The sequence below is a fragment of the Chanodichthys erythropterus genome, chromosome 13, assembly GCF_024489055.1.
Source record: "Chanodichthys erythropterus isolate Z2021 chromosome 13, ASM2448905v1, whole genome shotgun sequence".
Lineage (NCBI taxonomy): Eukaryota > Metazoa > Chordata > Actinopteri > Cypriniformes > Xenocyprididae > Chanodichthys > Chanodichthys erythropterus.
The window spans coordinates 4365526-4383567 of record NC_090233.1 but is presented as its reverse complement, the minus strand read 5'-3'; the positions used below and the strand labels follow the sequence as shown (position 1 = coordinate 4383567).

The 18042-nt window shown below is 44.0% G+C and overlaps 1 protein-coding gene across 2 annotated transcripts in view; it reads right to left on the bottom strand.

The window, feature by feature from the left end:
- LOC137035085 (interleukin-31 receptor subunit alpha) overlaps positions 1–18042 on the bottom strand; it is a 46579-nt gene that overhangs the window by 12667 nt on the left and 15870 nt on the right. The window lies entirely within an intron of this gene.

Below are 18042 nucleotides of genomic sequence, written 5' to 3'. Positions count from 1 at the left end.
CCAAAAGTGATGTCAGGCCTAGGAAAATTGACATCTTCACCCTCTATTTAAACATTATTATAAATTTGTTAAAGATTTTGTAATCATATTATATAGTTGTGCTTGGAGTCAATTGTTTTATTTGTGAAAACGCAATGAAACATGTATGGAAGCGGATTATGGCTAAGCAATAATAAAAAAAATAAAGCCATCTTGAGATTAAAGTTGGTAAAAACTCGTTAAATTACGAGAACAATTTAGTTAAATTACGAGAATAAATTTGTTAACTTAATGACTTTATTCTCAACATTTTATCTCGATAAACATTTATCTCTTTTTCTCAATTTAACGACAAGTCGAGATAAAATGTCGAGAATAAAGTAATTAAATTATGAGAAAAAAGTTGTTAAATTACGAGAACAAATTAGGTAAATTATGAGAAAAAAGTCGTTAAATTACGAGAATAAATTTGTTAATTTAATGACTTTATTTTCAACATTTTATCTCGACTTTTTTTCTCAATTTTACGACATTTTTCTCATAATTTAACGAATTTGTTCTCGTAATTTAACGAGTTTATTCTCAACATTTCATCTTGACTTTTTTCTCGAAATTTAACAACTTTAATCTCAAGATGGTTTTGTTTTTTTATTATTGCCCTAATCCTCTTCCTTAAACATGACAAATTGTGCGGACATAATTTTTGGTCAAGGCTATCATGTTGTAGTAAATGTATGGTTCCCTTTCGTGGGAACTATCGACGTTACGTCGGATGACGTGATGGGAACCCTCTGTATTTTGTGTTCATGAAGCACCTCTGTATCCAACCAATGAAAAGACGCGACGTCAGAGACGGGTGATGTCACGGATCAGGAAGCTATAAAGCACACCTGAACACAAAGCACGCCAGCTTCTGTTGTCTTCATTAAGCGCTCTCTGTATCTTGTTTGTCTTATTTATTGTTGTCTGTCTGATACATTCACACAGTGATCTCTTCGTCCGAGGACAAGAGTTTCAAAGCACAATATAAAAAGACATATATATTATGGCGGAAAAGCAGCAGTTCAGAAAGTGTGTTCCTCCCTGCCCATGCTTCATTGTGGAAGGGGATACACACGATATGTGTGTTAAATGCCTGGGGGTTGAGCACGCACAGGCGGCTCTCGAGGGAGCCGTCTGTGTGCACTGTGAGCGGCTCACCCTCAGAGTGCTGCGATCGCGTCGAGCGCTCTTCGAGGAGGGCGCCGAGGCGAGTGTTCCCCGCGGGTCCGGTCCCGCTGCTGCTGAGGCACAGCGCAGGCTGCACTCGTGGGGTTCACAGATGGATCTAGCGGAGGGGGAAGAGACGGGCTCTGCCTTATCGCTTCCCTTACCCGCTAGACCCAGTGTCTCTCCTTTGGTGGCGGAAGCACGCGTAGCGGTTTCTTCCCCCCAAAGAGAGGCACCGATGCTCAATATATCTTGTAAACATCGAATGGCCTGCGGAGAAAGCCGAGTCCAGAGTTAAAAGCAAACTGGATGAACGCTTTCTTCCCCCTTGGTCACTGCCTCAGCGCCGGGGTCTCCCGTTCTTTCCCGACCTCCATGCCGAGGTGTCGAGGTCGTGGAAGAGACCCATGCAGTATCGGCTGTACAGCCCGCAGACATCGCTGTACAGCAATATTGTTGGCCTAAAAAATCATGGCTATGGGGCGATGCCTCGGGTAGAGGAGACGCTTGCGAGCTATCTCTCGCCCGAGACCGCGTCGTCCCTTAAGACACCAGAGACCAGTCTCGAGAGACTGGTTCCCTTAGTAGAATATTTGGAAGAGTGGAAGAATCTCCCGAATGTTTCGAAGTGGGTGCTGCTCATGATAGAACAGGGCTACAGAATTCAGTTCGGTTCACGACCACCCAGGTTCAACGGGGTGCTTCCTACGGTGGTAACCTCAGAGCAGTCTCTGGTGATGGAGCAAGAAGTAAGGACGCTTTTGCAAAAAGGGGCTATAGAAAGGGTTTCCCCTCCCAGCAAAATGTCGGGCTTTTACAGCCGCTACTTCATTGTTCCGAAGAAGGATGGAGGGTTGCGTCCGATCATAGATTTACGTGTGCTAAATCGATCCGTAAAGAAGCTGAAGTTCAAAATGCTTACACTCAGACAGATCATCCCTCAGATCAGGTCCGAGGACTGGTTTGTAACGATAGATCTGAAAGACGCATACTTTCATGTATCCATCCATCCTTCACACAAGAAGTTCCTCAGGTTTGCTTTCGAGGGCGAAGCTTACCAATACAGGGTTCTTCCGTTCGGCCTATCCCTCTCACCCCGCACGTTCACGAAGTGTGTGGATGCAGCGCTGGCTCCGCTGAGACTCCAGGGCATCCACGTGCTGAACTATATCGACGATTGATTGATATTAGCTCAAACTGAACAATTGGCAGTTCAACATCGAGATGTTGTTCTGTCACACATGAAGAGGCTTGGGCTGAGGCTCAACGCCAAAAAGAGTGTGCTGGTCCCGAGTCAGGTTGCAAACTACTTAGGTGTAATCTGGGATTCCACCACGATGCAGGCGCAGTTGTCCCCTGCTCTTGTGAGTTCCATTCTCGGGGCCGTGAAAGGGGTGAAGTTAGGCCAGTCACTCACTGTAAAACAGTTTCAGAGACTGGTGGGTCTGATGGCAGCTGCGTCCAACGTTATTACTTTTGGCCTTCTGCACATGAGACCCCTACAGTGGTAGCTCAGGACCAAGGGGTTTTCCCCGAGGGGAAATCCTTTTCGCATGATCAAAGTCACGCGGCGATGCCTTCGTGCTCTGGTCATGTGGAAGAAGCCTTGGTTCCTAACCCAGGGACCCGTGCTGGGGACTTCTGGTCGTCGTGTAATGCTTACGACAGATGCTTCCCTCACGGGCTGGGGAGCGGTCATGAGTGGCCGCTCAGCTCAGGGTCTGTGAGAGGACCATCAGCGCTCCTGGCACATAAATTGGCTGGAGTTGATGGTGGTGTTTCTTGCACTAAAACACTTCCTCCCCGACCTGAGACCATCACGTGCTGGTCCGTACAGACAACACTACGGTGGTCTCGTATATCAACCATCAGGGGGGTTTGCGGTCTCGCCCATTATCAAAGTTGGCCAGTCGCATCCTCCTCTGGTCCCAGGGAAAGCTCCTCTCGCTGAGAGCAGCTTACATCCCCGGGCGGTTGAATGTGGGAGCGGACGCCCTGTCGAGGCAGGGCGCGAGACCAGGGGAATGGAAACTCCACACCGAGGTGGTGGAGTTGATATGGAAAACTTTCGGTCGAGCTCAAGTCGATCTTTTTGCCACAGAGGAGTCAGCTCAGTGCCCTCTGTGGTACTCACTTCAGCACTCAGCACCTCTAGGGCTGGATGCCATGCTACAGACGTGGCCGAGGCTACGTCTGTATGCATTCCCCCCAGTCTCAATGCTCCCGGGAGTTCTGGAAAAGGTTCGCCAGGAGAAGGTCGACCTAATATTGGTGGCCCCTTACTGGCCGACCAGAATATGGTTTTCGGACATAATGTCTCTACTGCACGGCTCTCCCTTAGAGCTTCCCCTCAGGCAGGATCTCCTGTCTCAAGTGGATGGCACGATTCTCCATCCCCGCCCAGAAATGTGGAAATTGTGGGCCTGGCCCCTGAGGGGGCAAGGCTCATAGGAACTGGTCTCCCAACCGAGGTTGTGGAGACCATCCTTCATTCCAGAGCTCCCTCCACGAGGAAGTTGTACTTATACAAATGGAAATTGTTCTCTGTGTGGTGTGAACAGCATAATTTGGACCCGGTCCATTCTTCAGTCTCATACGTGCTTCGGTCCCTTCAGGAAAAGTTCTCTGAAGGTTTAACCCCTTCCACGCGAAAAGTATATGTGGCCGTTTTTTCGGCTCATCATATTCCTGTAGGGGGCTCCTCGCTGGGTCGAGACCCCCTAGTAGTACGCTTCCTCCGTGGTGCACTCAGGTTGAGGCCTGTGGTGCGCACAAAGACCCCGACCTGGGACCTCACTATTGTGCTCCAAGGGCTGGCTGAGGCTCCCTTCGAGCCAATAGAGGAGGTGTCAAAAACTATCTTTCTCTTGGCCGTCTCTTCTTTGAAGAGAATTGGTGATTTACAAGCGCTGTCAGTCGCTCCATCTTGTCTTGAGTTTGCGCCTGGTATGGTGAAAGCCTTTCTGCATACCAGGCTGGGCTATGTTCCAAAGGTTCCAACGAGGGTCCCAGGCCCCATTGTACTTGAGGCTTTCTGCCCGCCTCCTTTCGCAAACTTGGATCAGGAAAGGAAGAATCTGCTTTGCCCTGTAAGAGCATTAGATGCGTATGTCCACAGAGCTGCCCTGTGGAGAAAAACAGAACAATTGTTTGTGTGTTATGGGTCCCCTAAGAAGGAGGGCCCAGCATCTAAACAGCGGATGAGCAAGTGGGTGGTCGAGGCCATCTCACTTGCGTATGAGATGGTGGGGCGCCGGTGTCCTTTGATGGTGTGGGCTCACTCCACAAGAGGTATGGCCACGTCCAGAGCTCTTCTATTTGGTGTCTCTATGGACGATATTTGTGGTGCGGCTGGATGGTCATTCCAGCACACCTTTATCAGATTTTACAATCTTCACCTTAATATCACTCCGGGGGCCAGGGTGCTACAAGATAGCAGCCAGGCACTTGGAGAGACGGCGTAGTTGGGATTGCGTTCCCATCATGTCATCCGACGTAGCGTCGATAGTTCCCACGAAAGGGGACGTCTCGGGTTACGAGTGTAACCCTTGTTCCCTGAGTAAGGGAACAAGACGCTACGTCACGTGGCCGTATCTCCTGCATACCTGGTGCGCTTGCTTCAGACAACCTACAGAAGCTGGCGTGCTTTGTGTTTAGGTGTGCTTTATAGCTTCCTGATCCGTGACGTCACCCGCCTCTGACGTCGCGTCTTTTCATTGGTTGGATACAGAGGTGCTTCACGAACACAAAATACAGAGGGTTCCCATCACGTCATCCAACGTAGCGTCTCGTTCCCTTACTCAGGGAACAAGGGTTACACTCATAACCCGAGACGTTTTACTTTTTTTATGCATTTTTTTGTTTGTTTGTTTTTTGCCAAATAATTTTGTCAGATAAATACTTTAACCAAGTTTAGTGTTTTGTTTTTTCTTCACATTAAAAAAAAAAAATGCTTATATTAAAGTATTTTGATTGGTATAATCAGGGTCATAAAAAACAAATATCCCCTCCGGACATCACTTCTGACCACTGCTGTATACGTTGCAACACTCATTTGTGTCCAGACCAATACATTTATTAAAAAAATAATAATACTTATGAATTAATGTTAAATCTCTTCTATAAGGAATAAAATATTTTTTTTATGTTATTTTTAGGGCTTATAATATCTTGGGGGAAAAGACTTATGTAGTTTAGCATAATCAGTTTTTTATTATTTTATAATTATTACTATTATTATTGTTGATGATGATGATGATGATGATGCTGTTATTTTAACAAATCAATTTTTTTCTTAGATATTAATATTTGATTTATTTTTTCACCCAATCTGTCACCAAATCTTCTCCTCTGACAGTTCTGCTAGTCCTATCTTTGTTTGTGTTGTGCTTGAGCACATGTCCCTGTCTGTGTTTGTTTTGGCCATGTGCTCCTCTGTTCCTGCTTCCTTGTTTCCAATAGAGGGTATGCATGTGATGTCACCATCGATCCTTATGACTGCGGTCACGCCCACTGAGTGGCAAAAAGACTGAGCGGCAGCATTGGAATGCTGCGAAAAACACACAAAACACATCCAAAACGGGAAAGAGCTTTGTGTTTGACTGTACAAATTTGACACAACACCTGAGGTATATATTTAAAGTCTGCCGAAAGCTACAGAAAAAAAGAAGCAAATGGATCTCTGCAATTCACAGAAACAGCTGGACTCTAGCAGAGAAACGTGTATTTGCAGTTATCAATTTGTGTCAAATTGTTGGATTCTGAGGTAAAATCATACCGTATATATTGTATTGCTATATATTGTGTTGACAACTCAATTAAATATTTACCATCTTATATTCTGCATAATTTGGTGTTTTTAAATAAACACTGACAAAAACTATACAAGTTTTAGGGCTGGACAATATGACGATATATATAACACTGATATAAGTGATTTACACGGATTTAAATCTACCTATATTGTAGTTATATAAAATATTCACAGGCAGATTTGTTTTATATATTTCCCCAGCGTCGAAATCAGGCACATATAACTGTCAGGAAACATGATTCCTGGCTGCATGTCAATATCCATGGATTAGGTTTATTTGACAAGTTGTAAATAACACTTTCGAGTCCAACCTTTAGTGTAATTGTTAGTTTTACTCGAGGTTTTGCATGTTCCCCTATTAAATCCAGTCATGCAGCAGGTTCTTTTACCACTCAGTCCAGCTGAGGGAGCGCCTTCCGGCGGGAAAGTGACGTCGATGCATACTCTCTATTGCCAAGCCTTGCTGCTAGTGATGGTGAGATGAAGCCTCATGAAGCATTGAAGCTTTTCAGCCAAGTGGTTCACAAAAGGGTTAATTTCTCGAGGCTTCATTTGCTCACAATACCACCTGGTGGTCAAAGAGTGTAAAACAAGCAGATACATTACAGATGTCCTGATGTGATCACATGATACACTGTATTTTGCGCTAGCTAAGGCTTAGAAATAACAAAGAAAAAATCATTTTCCACATAGACTAATATATTTATTTGAATGTAATGTCTATTTTCTGGTTGTATATAATGATTATATAACTTAACTGTGTGATAAACGTATTGGCTTCAAATGAATGGGGCTATCAAATGTGTGTAAACAAATTCTTTGGGCATAATAGGCAGGAGGGGCAATATTATTATTCTAAAACCACACATTTTGAGTCAGGCAGAAGTGAGGCTTCGAACGTCATCAATCACGTCATTGACTATCTTGAGCTGTGTGTTCCCGCCTGGGCTAGGTTGTTTCTCTCCAGTCTTGCACTTCCTAACCATCTCTGCTCCCCAACCAGTGTTGCCAATTTAGCGATTTTTGTCAATAGATTTAGTGACTTCCCCGCCCCTTTGAGACTTTTTTTTTTCAAAACTCTAGGGACAAATCTAGCAACTTCTTGGACAAACCTTATCTAGATTCTTATTTTGCCCACTGATCTTCATATTTATATAGACCAATGTAGATCAATTTGCCATTCTGATGTCATCTAGTGACATTTAGCTACCAGTTTTAGCTGCTTTTAATTGAAACCAGTTGGCAACACTGTCCCCAACCACGGTCATCCTGGGTTGGGCTCAGCGGCCGCTCTCTCTCAGCCTGCCTGTCTCAGCGTGCCTCATCCCTACCTACTGTTTGGACTGTTCACTACCTCTCCCTCAATATCTTGTCTAACATATTGTCTTGTCAATAAACCGCCCTCATAGGTCCCCTGACAAAATCAAAGTCACTTTGGTATTGTCTTTAGCCCAGAACACACCGATGTTCCACACCGTCAGCTGAAGTTGGTCCTTGACTGCTTTTTTCGACTAATTCGACATGTTAAATCGGCGTCGGAGCTCGTCGGTCAGTCGGGCTGTCTGATCATTCTGATTGACTGTTCAGCTACTGCCACCTGCTGGTACGAAAAGGCATTTCTTCTTACGCAGGTACAGAACGGACGTGCTACTTGGCTGTCGGGTGTTGAGCGTCAGTTTGGTGTGTCAGGGCAATTTTGGATCCAGACACTGCCGACGTTAGCCAACCCCGCAGTCTGCTTTCGTCGCCACTGGTTCGTCTGCGTCGGCTTGGTGTGTTCGGGGGCTTTAGAGTTAAGTTTCTTTACCTGTTTTTAGTCTCTGGCCTTGTCCCAAATGGCACACTCCGGACTTGTGGACTTCCTCAGAGTCCACACTTTGGTGACGTCATGTAGTGCAGACCTATAAGGCCCTTGGCGCGAGTCCACGAGGGCACATTGAGAGATATTTTTGGGACAGACTCGATCGTCACACCGGAAATAACGGTCTGGTTGTTTTTGACAGGAGCTGCAGGTTCGGGGAATATGCTGCCTATTGTTGTTGTTTTTACAATTGTGTTTGCGAGATGGCTTGCCATTCAGAGAAATCATATTTTTGCGCTCCGACCTCTAGTAGAAAAGTCCCTTTATTAGATAAATATGTTACGACAGAGGTATGAAATGGAGAAGTTAAATCTTGAAAAGAACCTTGCCCATCTGGCTTGGCGTGGGTTGAGTCGTTTGGCAGCTTTCAGATATTCAAGGTTTTTATGGTCTGTGAGAACTTGGAAAGCGTGGTTTGCTCCCTCCAACCAATGCCTCCATTCTTCAAGGGCGAGCTTGACAGCCAGGAGTTCACGGTCCCCGATGTCGTAATTCACCTCTGCCGGGTTGAGCTTGCGAGAGAAGGCGCATGGATGGAGCCTACTTGGATTCCCCTGCTGCTGTGAGAGGACCGCTCCCACTCCGGTGGTGGAGGCGTCCACCTCCACGACAAATGACAGGTCCGGGTTAGGGTGGACGAGGAGGGGAGCGGTGGTGAAGGCTTTCTTGAGGGTCTCAAAAGCTTCTGTGGCAGGCAGGGCTGCTTACGGAGTAGGTTGGTGAGTGGACTGACTATGGTGCTGTAATTCTTGATGAAACGACGGTAGAAATTGGAGAAGCCGAGGAAACGTTGGAGTTCTTTTATGGTACTTGGAGTAGGCCAGTTCTGGATTGCAGAGACCTTCCCCTCGTCCATCCGGATGCCACTGTGGTCAATCACGTATCCAAGGAAATGGACAGAGGGCTGGTGGAAAGAGCACTTCTCTGCTTTCAGGAAGAGATGGAACTACCGCAAGCGCTTGAGGACCTCCGCAACGTGGTGGCAATGTTCGGCCAAGCTCCGGGAGTAGATGATGTCATCAATATATACCAGCACGAACTTGTGGAGAAACTCCCGGAGCACATCGTGGATGAAATCCTGGAATACGGAGGGGGCATTGACCAGGCCATACGGCATCACGAGGTATTCATAGTGGCCGGTGGGCGTGACGAAGGCGGTCTTCCACTCGTCCCCCTCGCGTATCCGGATGAGGTTATACGCGCTGCGGAGGTCCAGCTTGGTGAACACAGTGGCACCGCGGAGATGTTCCAGGGCCGCCGGGACGATGGGAAGTGGATACCTGAATTTTACTGTGATTTTGTTCAAGGAGCAATAATCGATGCAAGGCCGCAAGCCTCCGTCCTTCTTGGCCACGAAGAAGCTTGAAGCAGGGAAGTATAGAGGGAATGATAGCACTCACCACGGGCTGAGGAGGACGGGTTGGGCATGTGGAGATGACATGCCCAGGGGATCCACAATATAAGCAAAGATTCAGGGTCAGCCTTCTCTGTCTTTCTGCTGGAGACAAACGGGAGTTATCCACTTGCATTGACTCGGTGGCTGGTTCTGGAGGGCTGTGAACTGCAAGGCATAATCGTTAACAGTACTGTTTCCTTGTTTTAAATTATACAATTTATCACCAGTTGAAGAATCAGCCAAGGGTTTTCCGAAGACTTCTCTGAAGTGGGATACGAATGCAGAATAAGATCGTATGACTGAGCCTTTTTGAGTCCAGAGGGAATCCGCCCATTGAAGGGCCTTACCTTGCAACTGGGAAATTACGAACGCTATTTTCGCCGTGTTGGTGGGATAGAGGTGCGGCTGCATCTCCAGGACAAACTCACACTGAAGGAGGAATCCGCTGCAGTCCTCCGCCGATCCAGAGTAGGGCGCCGGTTTGGCCATGGGACTGGCGGTGTAAACAGGTGAAGCAGCGGTGACAGTGGATGCGGAAGCGGCAGCGGCGGTGGGTGCTGGTGACGGTGCTGGGTGTTGAGGAGTGAGTGCTCGGCGCATTGCGTCCACGAGCTCTTGAAACGGGTCACGGTTGCTCATGCTGATGGATAGCTGTTATGGTCTGGTCTTCTGTTACGACAGAGACACAGGAAGCAGAGATAAAAGCAGTTTGGATGTTTATTGAGGTGATCAGCAGAGCAACAGGTAAGTGAATGGTGATGAAGATGATCTTGGAGATGAATGTAAGATAATACTGTCCTTTTCTTGTGCTGCAGGTAATGGTGGAAGAAGACGCTGGAGATGGCAGACAGGAACACTCACACACACAGGCAGGTGGGAACACGAGGAGAACTGGAGACGATGGAGACTAAGGAGATGATGAAGGCAGGTAAGTATCACTTTGGGAGTCCTTGAGGTAAGCATACAACAGGTTGTATAACGAACGAGACCGGACAATGTGTGTGTGTGAGTGTGGGGTTTTTGTAGTGAGGTTGATGACTGTGATGATGAGCTCCAGGTGGCGGTGATCAGTATTCCGGTGATTGGGTGCGTGGGTAAGGGAGTGAGGTGGAACCGGACGTGTCTGTGACAAAATATCACAAATATCTTATACAAATATTATAATATTTAGCATCGAGAACAGGTTTCTTTTCTTTTGCAAAATATTATCTCCTTGTCAACTACACCGCCTGCTTTTGCTTATGCCACCTGGGCATTAGACAATATATACATGCTTATTTAAATAATGAATACTTGTGATAATACATAATGTTCCATTCGAACTAAGATTACAAGATTACAAACATAATAAACATGTGTGTGAGTTTTAGATGAATTTACAGGTTTAAATATAAATACTAGGTTTACATATGACTCAGTAAAGCCCTGACATTCGGTTCTATTTATTTAATGAATCATAATGTGATCATATTATTCAATGTGCTATTATTATGTTTGAGATATGAACCACTGGTCGATGACCATATTGTTTGTATAAACTGTAGGTAACAACTGGTAAAATGTACACCTAGGTTATAAAAACCGTAACACTTAAATATTTTCTTCTCAGCCATGTCATCAGTTTCTTGAGCGAAATCTCCTCCCATCCATTGTCTGATTGGCATTTCACAAGGATTCCTGGGTAGTTAAAGTGTGCGGAGCCTGCATCAAGGGTACAAAGGGGGCGCTGCTGAGCACACTTCATGGCATTAAAATGCAGAATGGGACGGCCTACGGACTTGTAGACTCGGCGAGCACGCGCAATTTAAGTCCACGAGACCGAAAGTCCACATGAAGTGCGCCATTTGGGAAAGGGCCTCTGTGTCCTTGGTTGCTATGGTGTCTTATTAGTTGATTGATCCTTCCCACCTGTGCCTTATTTTAGCACTCAATATCTTGTACATTTATGGGTAAACTGTGCCTATAGACTGAACATATAATAATAAAAATATAAAATGTTATATCTAGGTTCCGATGTAGTATATAAACTGAAAAAATTATGTACATTTTGTTTTACATTTTGAGGTAAAGATGATGACATTCTAAGGAGATCAAGTCAGGCAGCCCAGGTATCTGAGACATTAACCATTTGTCTTTATGCACTTTCTGACCATTGGGCAGGTTCCCAAGTTAAAGGGGAATGCTAAGCTCAAGGCACAGCTGTGCCTTTGTCTCTATGATAATGTAAATGTATGGGCGATACTGTCAGGCTGATTGGATTAGCACCTATGCATTTGAATGACATTGTTATGCTGATGAGATCAGGGCTTGAGAAATTCCGGTAACGGGTTGATTCCTGTACTGCATTTGCATGCTTTGTTTGGATTGTCTCAACCTCTATGTATCCCTCCCCCTTGAAAGGTATAAAGTCTACTGTGCTGAGTTATAGTCAGACTTGGATGACTACAGTGACGCACACCGAGTCCTCAATGAAGAGTAATTTCTGTAAGAAAGAGCTTAACGTCTCCTGGTCTCTGCTTCGATGTGGAAAAAGGTTCCTACAGTTTTGGTGCTGTGACCCGGATAGAGCTCCTCACCTGAATCAAGACTGAAACTTCAAGCTCAACAAAGATCTTACTTCTTCCAGACAGAATTTTTCTATACAACCAAGGGTTGGTGAGTCCCACTTTATCCAAAAGAAGAAAGCCTTTAAGGCCAGTACAAATTTGTTGTCCTCTGCGCTGTCAGAGAAGAGTTAACTTACAGCTGTAGGGTTTGGTTAACTAAGTTATCCTCTAATAAATTTTCTTTTAGAGATGAAGGTTATCCTCTGTTCAGGCAGGGAAGATTAGCATTACATGCCAATATTTGTTATCCTCTGTTCAGGCAGGGAAGATTAACATTACCCTCTGTTTCTGCAGAGAAGAATTGGCTCTGTTTCGGCAGGGAAGCGTAAAGTACTAGTAATTTGTGTTATCCTCTGCTTTACCAAGGAAGGTTAACAATAGTTGATCTGTGATAAGTGTACCCACTGTTGATAAGAGAAGTGTTAGTGTTTTGATTGTATGGTAACAAAGAAACTCACTAAATGTTTAGGAAGAATGCTAGATTGATACCCACAACCAAAAAAGTTGGTCTTGCGGCTCCTTTGAGGTCAGTTAGCGAATTCAAATCACTGTAAGGAGTGCAAATCACCCTGATAGTCACTGAGAAAGTTAGACAAGAATTAAATCAGAAATATGAGATCCATCCAGAGAAGACTTGGTCTGTAGATGGGTGTAAAAAGGTACTAGGAGCATGTTATTGCAAGAACAATGTGAAAGGCATTATCTGCTGCCACAGAGAATTTGGTTTAGTGCTAGCTACACAACAGTCTCAGTGTAACTCAGAGCTAGAGGAACAGACAAAGAGCTCTGTGCTAGAGTATCCTCTTTGACTGAGAAATTGAACTGCATCAAAGCTGCAGCAAAAACTGATGTGGATGAAGTTGGTCAGCCTGATAACACTTATCCTGACTTACAAGCATTCTTTGAAACAGTTCGAAACAGCCATACAATCAGTAACTGATGTGCCTGTAGATTCAGCAAAGGAATGTGGTGCTAGGAGAAGATCTCAGGGAATTGAGGTAATTGAAAGTGATTCTCCCAACTCTTCTGTTGTCCAAGTACAAACTGTTGCCAAAACGCTAGGACCTAAAGATATAGAGAGCTTATCCCAGAGCTTACCCTCAGCACACACACATTTTTGTGAATTTAGAAGAGCACTGATCAGCAAAATGCATCACTACGACATATCGTTAGCAGAAGTCACATAGCTGATGTCGCAAATTCAAACTGAATCTGAATTCAACAGTTTTGAGTCTGCCGTTACTTAATTAAAGTAACTGAATTAAAACATGCCAGTAAAGGTGATTTGAGTGAAGGTGTTTTGAAAATTCTAAACAATATCATGGGACCCAAAATATTCTGGTCCAGAATCACTAACTGTGTGCAAATGAAAGAAGAAACTTTGAGGGAATACACTGAAAGGTTTTGTCAGTCAGCTGTAACTTACAGTGGAATAGTTGATCATCCTGAAAGTGTGCAAGATGACAAGGGACCCCTAGTCCGCATCTGGTCAGATGGCCTTGTAGCTGAGTACAGAAAAGCCTTACCATTCCTAGATCTAACTTGGTCTAACATAACTCTCAGAAGTAACCTAGACAGGTTAGCTACACAGGAGCGAGCTGCTTCAGTCCAATCCATACCTCTGCCTGCTAACATTAAAACACTCCGATCATTTTAGGAACAGCAGGTTACTGTGGACCTTAGACTGAAAACTATGCCTCAATTGCTCAGTCGCTCTATGACTTGTTGAGGCTAGGTTAAAGATTCTGATACTGTTTGTATGGAAGAAATTATTCTCAAAGCTTTTAATGATTTGAAGAGAGCACTATGTCAAGTACCAGCATTAGGAATTGCACAATCTGATAGGCCTTTTGTGCTTTATGTCCATGAACACTTAAGGCCAATTTATTACTATTCTGGTAAACTTGACAGTCACTCAAGGTATGGGCCCATGTCTTAGAGCAGTGCAGGAAGTTCATCTAGCTCTTCAGGCTTCATCAGGAATGGTGTTAGGACAGACTGTAAACGTGAGATGCCCTCATGCAGTGTCCGCATTAATGAATCAATTCACTTATGACACCTCCTCATGTTGGGGAAATTGGTTAACAACCCTCACAGCCCCGAATATTGTTTTACAGCATGCATCAGTCACGAACCCATCCTAATGTATGATGTCTGCAATGCCTGAAGTTGTGTTAGAAGATGGAGAAAAGACTCACGATTGTGTTACACTTACATACGCACCTACGAGTGAAGTAACATAATCTCCCATAGAGAATACAGAATTTGAGTTGTTTGTTGATGGTTCAGCTCAAATCACTGAAGGTAACAGATGAGAAGGTTATGCAGTCACTTCCACCACTGAAGTGGTAGCTTCAGGTCGTTCAGCTCAAGCTGCAGAACTAGTTGCCTTAACTAGAGCATGCACGTTAGCTTCATGATTGGTTGCAAAAATCTGCACTGATTCCAGGTATGCCTTTGGGGTGATTCATGATTTTGGTGTCATTTGGCAAAGTAGACAGTTTCTAACTTCTGCTGGATCCCCCATTAAGCATCCTGGATTAGTAAAAGATCTAATGTTTGCCATGAAGCGTATTATTAATGATGATCAAAGTGAAAGCATCTCAAAACTAATACTATGGAAGCTAAAGGTAATGCTCTCGCTGATGTAGCTGCTAAACAAGCTTGTTCCTCTGCAACTGTACAAGTGTGATCTGTACAAATACGTTCCTCTATATCAGTGGTTACCAACCTTTTTTAGGCCAAGGCCCACTTTCTCTCTGAATCAACACTGCAAGACCCACCAACCCCCTCAACCCCCATTTTTTTAAAGAAGAAAATTAAGATAGATTTAAACCCTCACTGTTTTTTTCAAACATACTTTGCAGACATTCTTACCAACTTAAAACTACTGGATCTGTCTGCTGCTTTTAACACCATTAACCACCAGATCACCCTGTCAACCTGCTGTCCACATGTTGAAGGGCATCTCGGGAACTTCACTCCAGTGGTTCAAGTCTTACCTCTCAGGTAGGTCCTTCAGGGTATCTTGGAGAGGTGAGGTGTCCAAGTCATATCATTTTGCTAGTGGGGTACCTCAGGGCTCCATGCTTGGACCACTTCTCTTCTCCATCTACATGTCATCACTTGGATCTGTCATTCAGGAACATGGTTTCTCCTATCACTGTTATGCTGATGACACACAACTCTACCTCTCATTCCAACCAGATGATCTGATGGTTGCTGGTCGCATCGCAGTGTGCCTGACAGCCATTTCTGCCTGGATGAAGGACCACCACCTTCAACTCAACCTTGCAAAAACTGAATTGCTTGTGGTCTGTTCCAGCCCAACACTTCATAATAGCCTTTCAATTCAACTTGGGTCGTCAATGCTTACTGCTTCCAGGACAGCCAGGAACCTTGGAGTGGTGATGGATGATTGTTTAAGCTTCACAGATCATATTGCTACAACGGCCCGGTCCTGCAGATTTGCCTTGTACAACATCAGGAAAATTAGACCCTTCCTATCGGAGCATTCCACACAAATTCTTGTCCAAGCTCTTGTTCTATCCAGACTGGACTATTGTTATGCTCTCTTGGCTGGCCTTCCAGCATGCACTGTCAAGCCTCTACAACTGATCCAGAATGCTGCAGCAAGGTCTTCAACGAACCGAAGACAGCACACGTCACTCCTCTCTTCATCAGTCTGCATTGGCTGCCAATAGCTGGTCGCATCCAATTCAAGGCTCTGATGTTCGCCTACAGAACGACTGCTGGCTCTGCACCATAGTGTTGTCAAAAGTACCGGTACTTCGGTACCAAGTCGGTACTGAAATTTTGAAAATGTGACGATACCAGCATTTCTGTAGTACCGGTAGTACAGAGAATCCGGGTATATTCGGTACCCACTGATAGGACTGTGGCAGTATTTACGTGAATATGACACGAGTGAAGCACAAAGCTGTGTTTACAAAAGAAATAATAGGTTAGAAATTAAATGTGACATCGCAGCCATGGAAACATTTTGGTTCATGCCAAATAAGAGAGAGTCCATAAATTTAAGCATTGTATTCTGTTTTGCGAATCGCGATCTGGTCACCCGATTAGCAGAGAATTTAACAATATTCCATTAGTTATTCCACTGAACATGGAATCTGTTTCTTTTCCCAAATCTTCACTCATGCAGGGGATTTAAACATTTCTTTCTTTTGTTCGCATTTAGGCCTATTATAGGCTATTTGCATTCTTTAGGCTACCGTGGTAAAGTTATCACCGTAAGGCAGAAACCTTTTTGCTTGCACGTCAATTTCTATTTAACACAGTTTGCACTTGTTATTAGACTTTATAAAGCGCATCAAGTTTATTTGTATAGCGCAATTCACACACGCTAGGGATTTTTACTTTCGCTTTGTCTGGCAGCGCAAAATCAAACATAGCCTGAATGTCTGAAGATAAAACTCGCTCTTCAGACCTTTTACAACAAGTGTCAGTTGCTTGTAACATCAGGAGATAACATGAAGATATTATTAAAGAGAAATGGGCTCTCTCCTGCTCGTGTACCACATCCCTCTCAAAGCTCAGAGCGGTAGGTTGTATCAAAGACTATAATAACGAGACTTTGGCTATATGACGCATCTTTGTGTGGAAATAAAAAAAAACTAATGCTTTTTGAAATAATATTTAGCTTTCTTATTATTTAGGTTACCATTATTTAGGCTACCTATATTTATTTCAGTTTTACAGGCTGTAGTGTGTTGTTTCAGTGACGAAATAGCTAAAATAAACACGCACGTCTGTTACCTATGTTGAAAAAACAAGCATATGCTGGTAAAGTAGGTTTTGAAGCTGGTATGCTGGTTTGAGCTGGTTTTATGCTGGTCCAGGACCAGCTTACGACTAGCATGGACCAGCAGGACCAGTTTAGGACCAGCACTTGACCAGCATACAGCTTCAAAACCTACCTTACCAGCATATGCTGTTTTTTTTCAACAGTACACAATGGATGTTTGAGCATTTATTTATTTATTTATTTTTTATATTTCAAAATTTATTTCATTGAGGTAGCCTATATACACACACACAAACACACACACTCCAAATCATATTTAATGTTTTTAAAATAGGCTATATAAAATAGTAAAATAGTTCCAACAGATTTTGCTGTGGTACCGCTATACCTTAACTCACTACATCAGACTCATGCGCCCTCCAGAAACTTGCGTTCTGAAAGTGAACGGCGCCTTGTGGTGCTATCACAAAGGGGCACAAAATCACTCTCACAGACCTTCTCCAGGTCTGTTCCTGGCTGGTGGAATGACCTGCCACGCTCTATCCGACCAGCTGAGTCTTTAGCCATTTTCAAAAAATGCTAAACACTTATCTTTTTCATCAGCAGTGGCACTTTACTGACGAAACTGTGACTTCACACAGCACTTACATATTGTTGTTCTCATGTTGATTTGATTGCTTCTACTATTCTCATTTGTAAGTCGCTATGGAGAAAAACGTCTGCTTAATGACTAAATGTAAATGTAAATGTACTTTGCTCAGTTATACGGTAACTTAAATAAGCACAAGTCAACATGCCATACCAAACAAGACCACAGCAAGATGCAAGAGAACTGCATTTAGATACTATACGGATTCACTCAAAATTAATAAACCAAAATACAAATGAAAAATAAAAACTTTATAAATGCATGGGAACAGCGATCTGAAGGTGGTTCGATGTCATCAGTGAATAGTTCCTCTGTCAGAACAAGCAATCACGTCTGATGTCCGTCTGCACATAAACACCACTGATCCTCACACATTTCTCCAGAACATGCTTGTTCGGCGAGCATCCGTTATAAAACACTCACGTTAGTACATTAATTTAGAAAACTACGTGAATATATTGAACTGTGTTCATACAGAAATATGATGTTATAGCGATCAGTGAGTCAAGAACGCAAATGTGCGGTTTGTTTGCTCATCAATAATAACGGACTAGCACACACAAAGTACGACTGCTGTATGTCAAACTGTAATCGTCTTTACAACCGCCATCCATCAAAACCTTTTAGCGACACTGGTTTTATTTTTCCAACTGAGAGAGTTTAGTTTGCGTTCTGAGCCACCATTCAGTCAGTTTCACAGCAGTAAAAATTTTTAAAAAAAACGGCCTGGATTGATCCGAAACAATTGCAAAATACATACG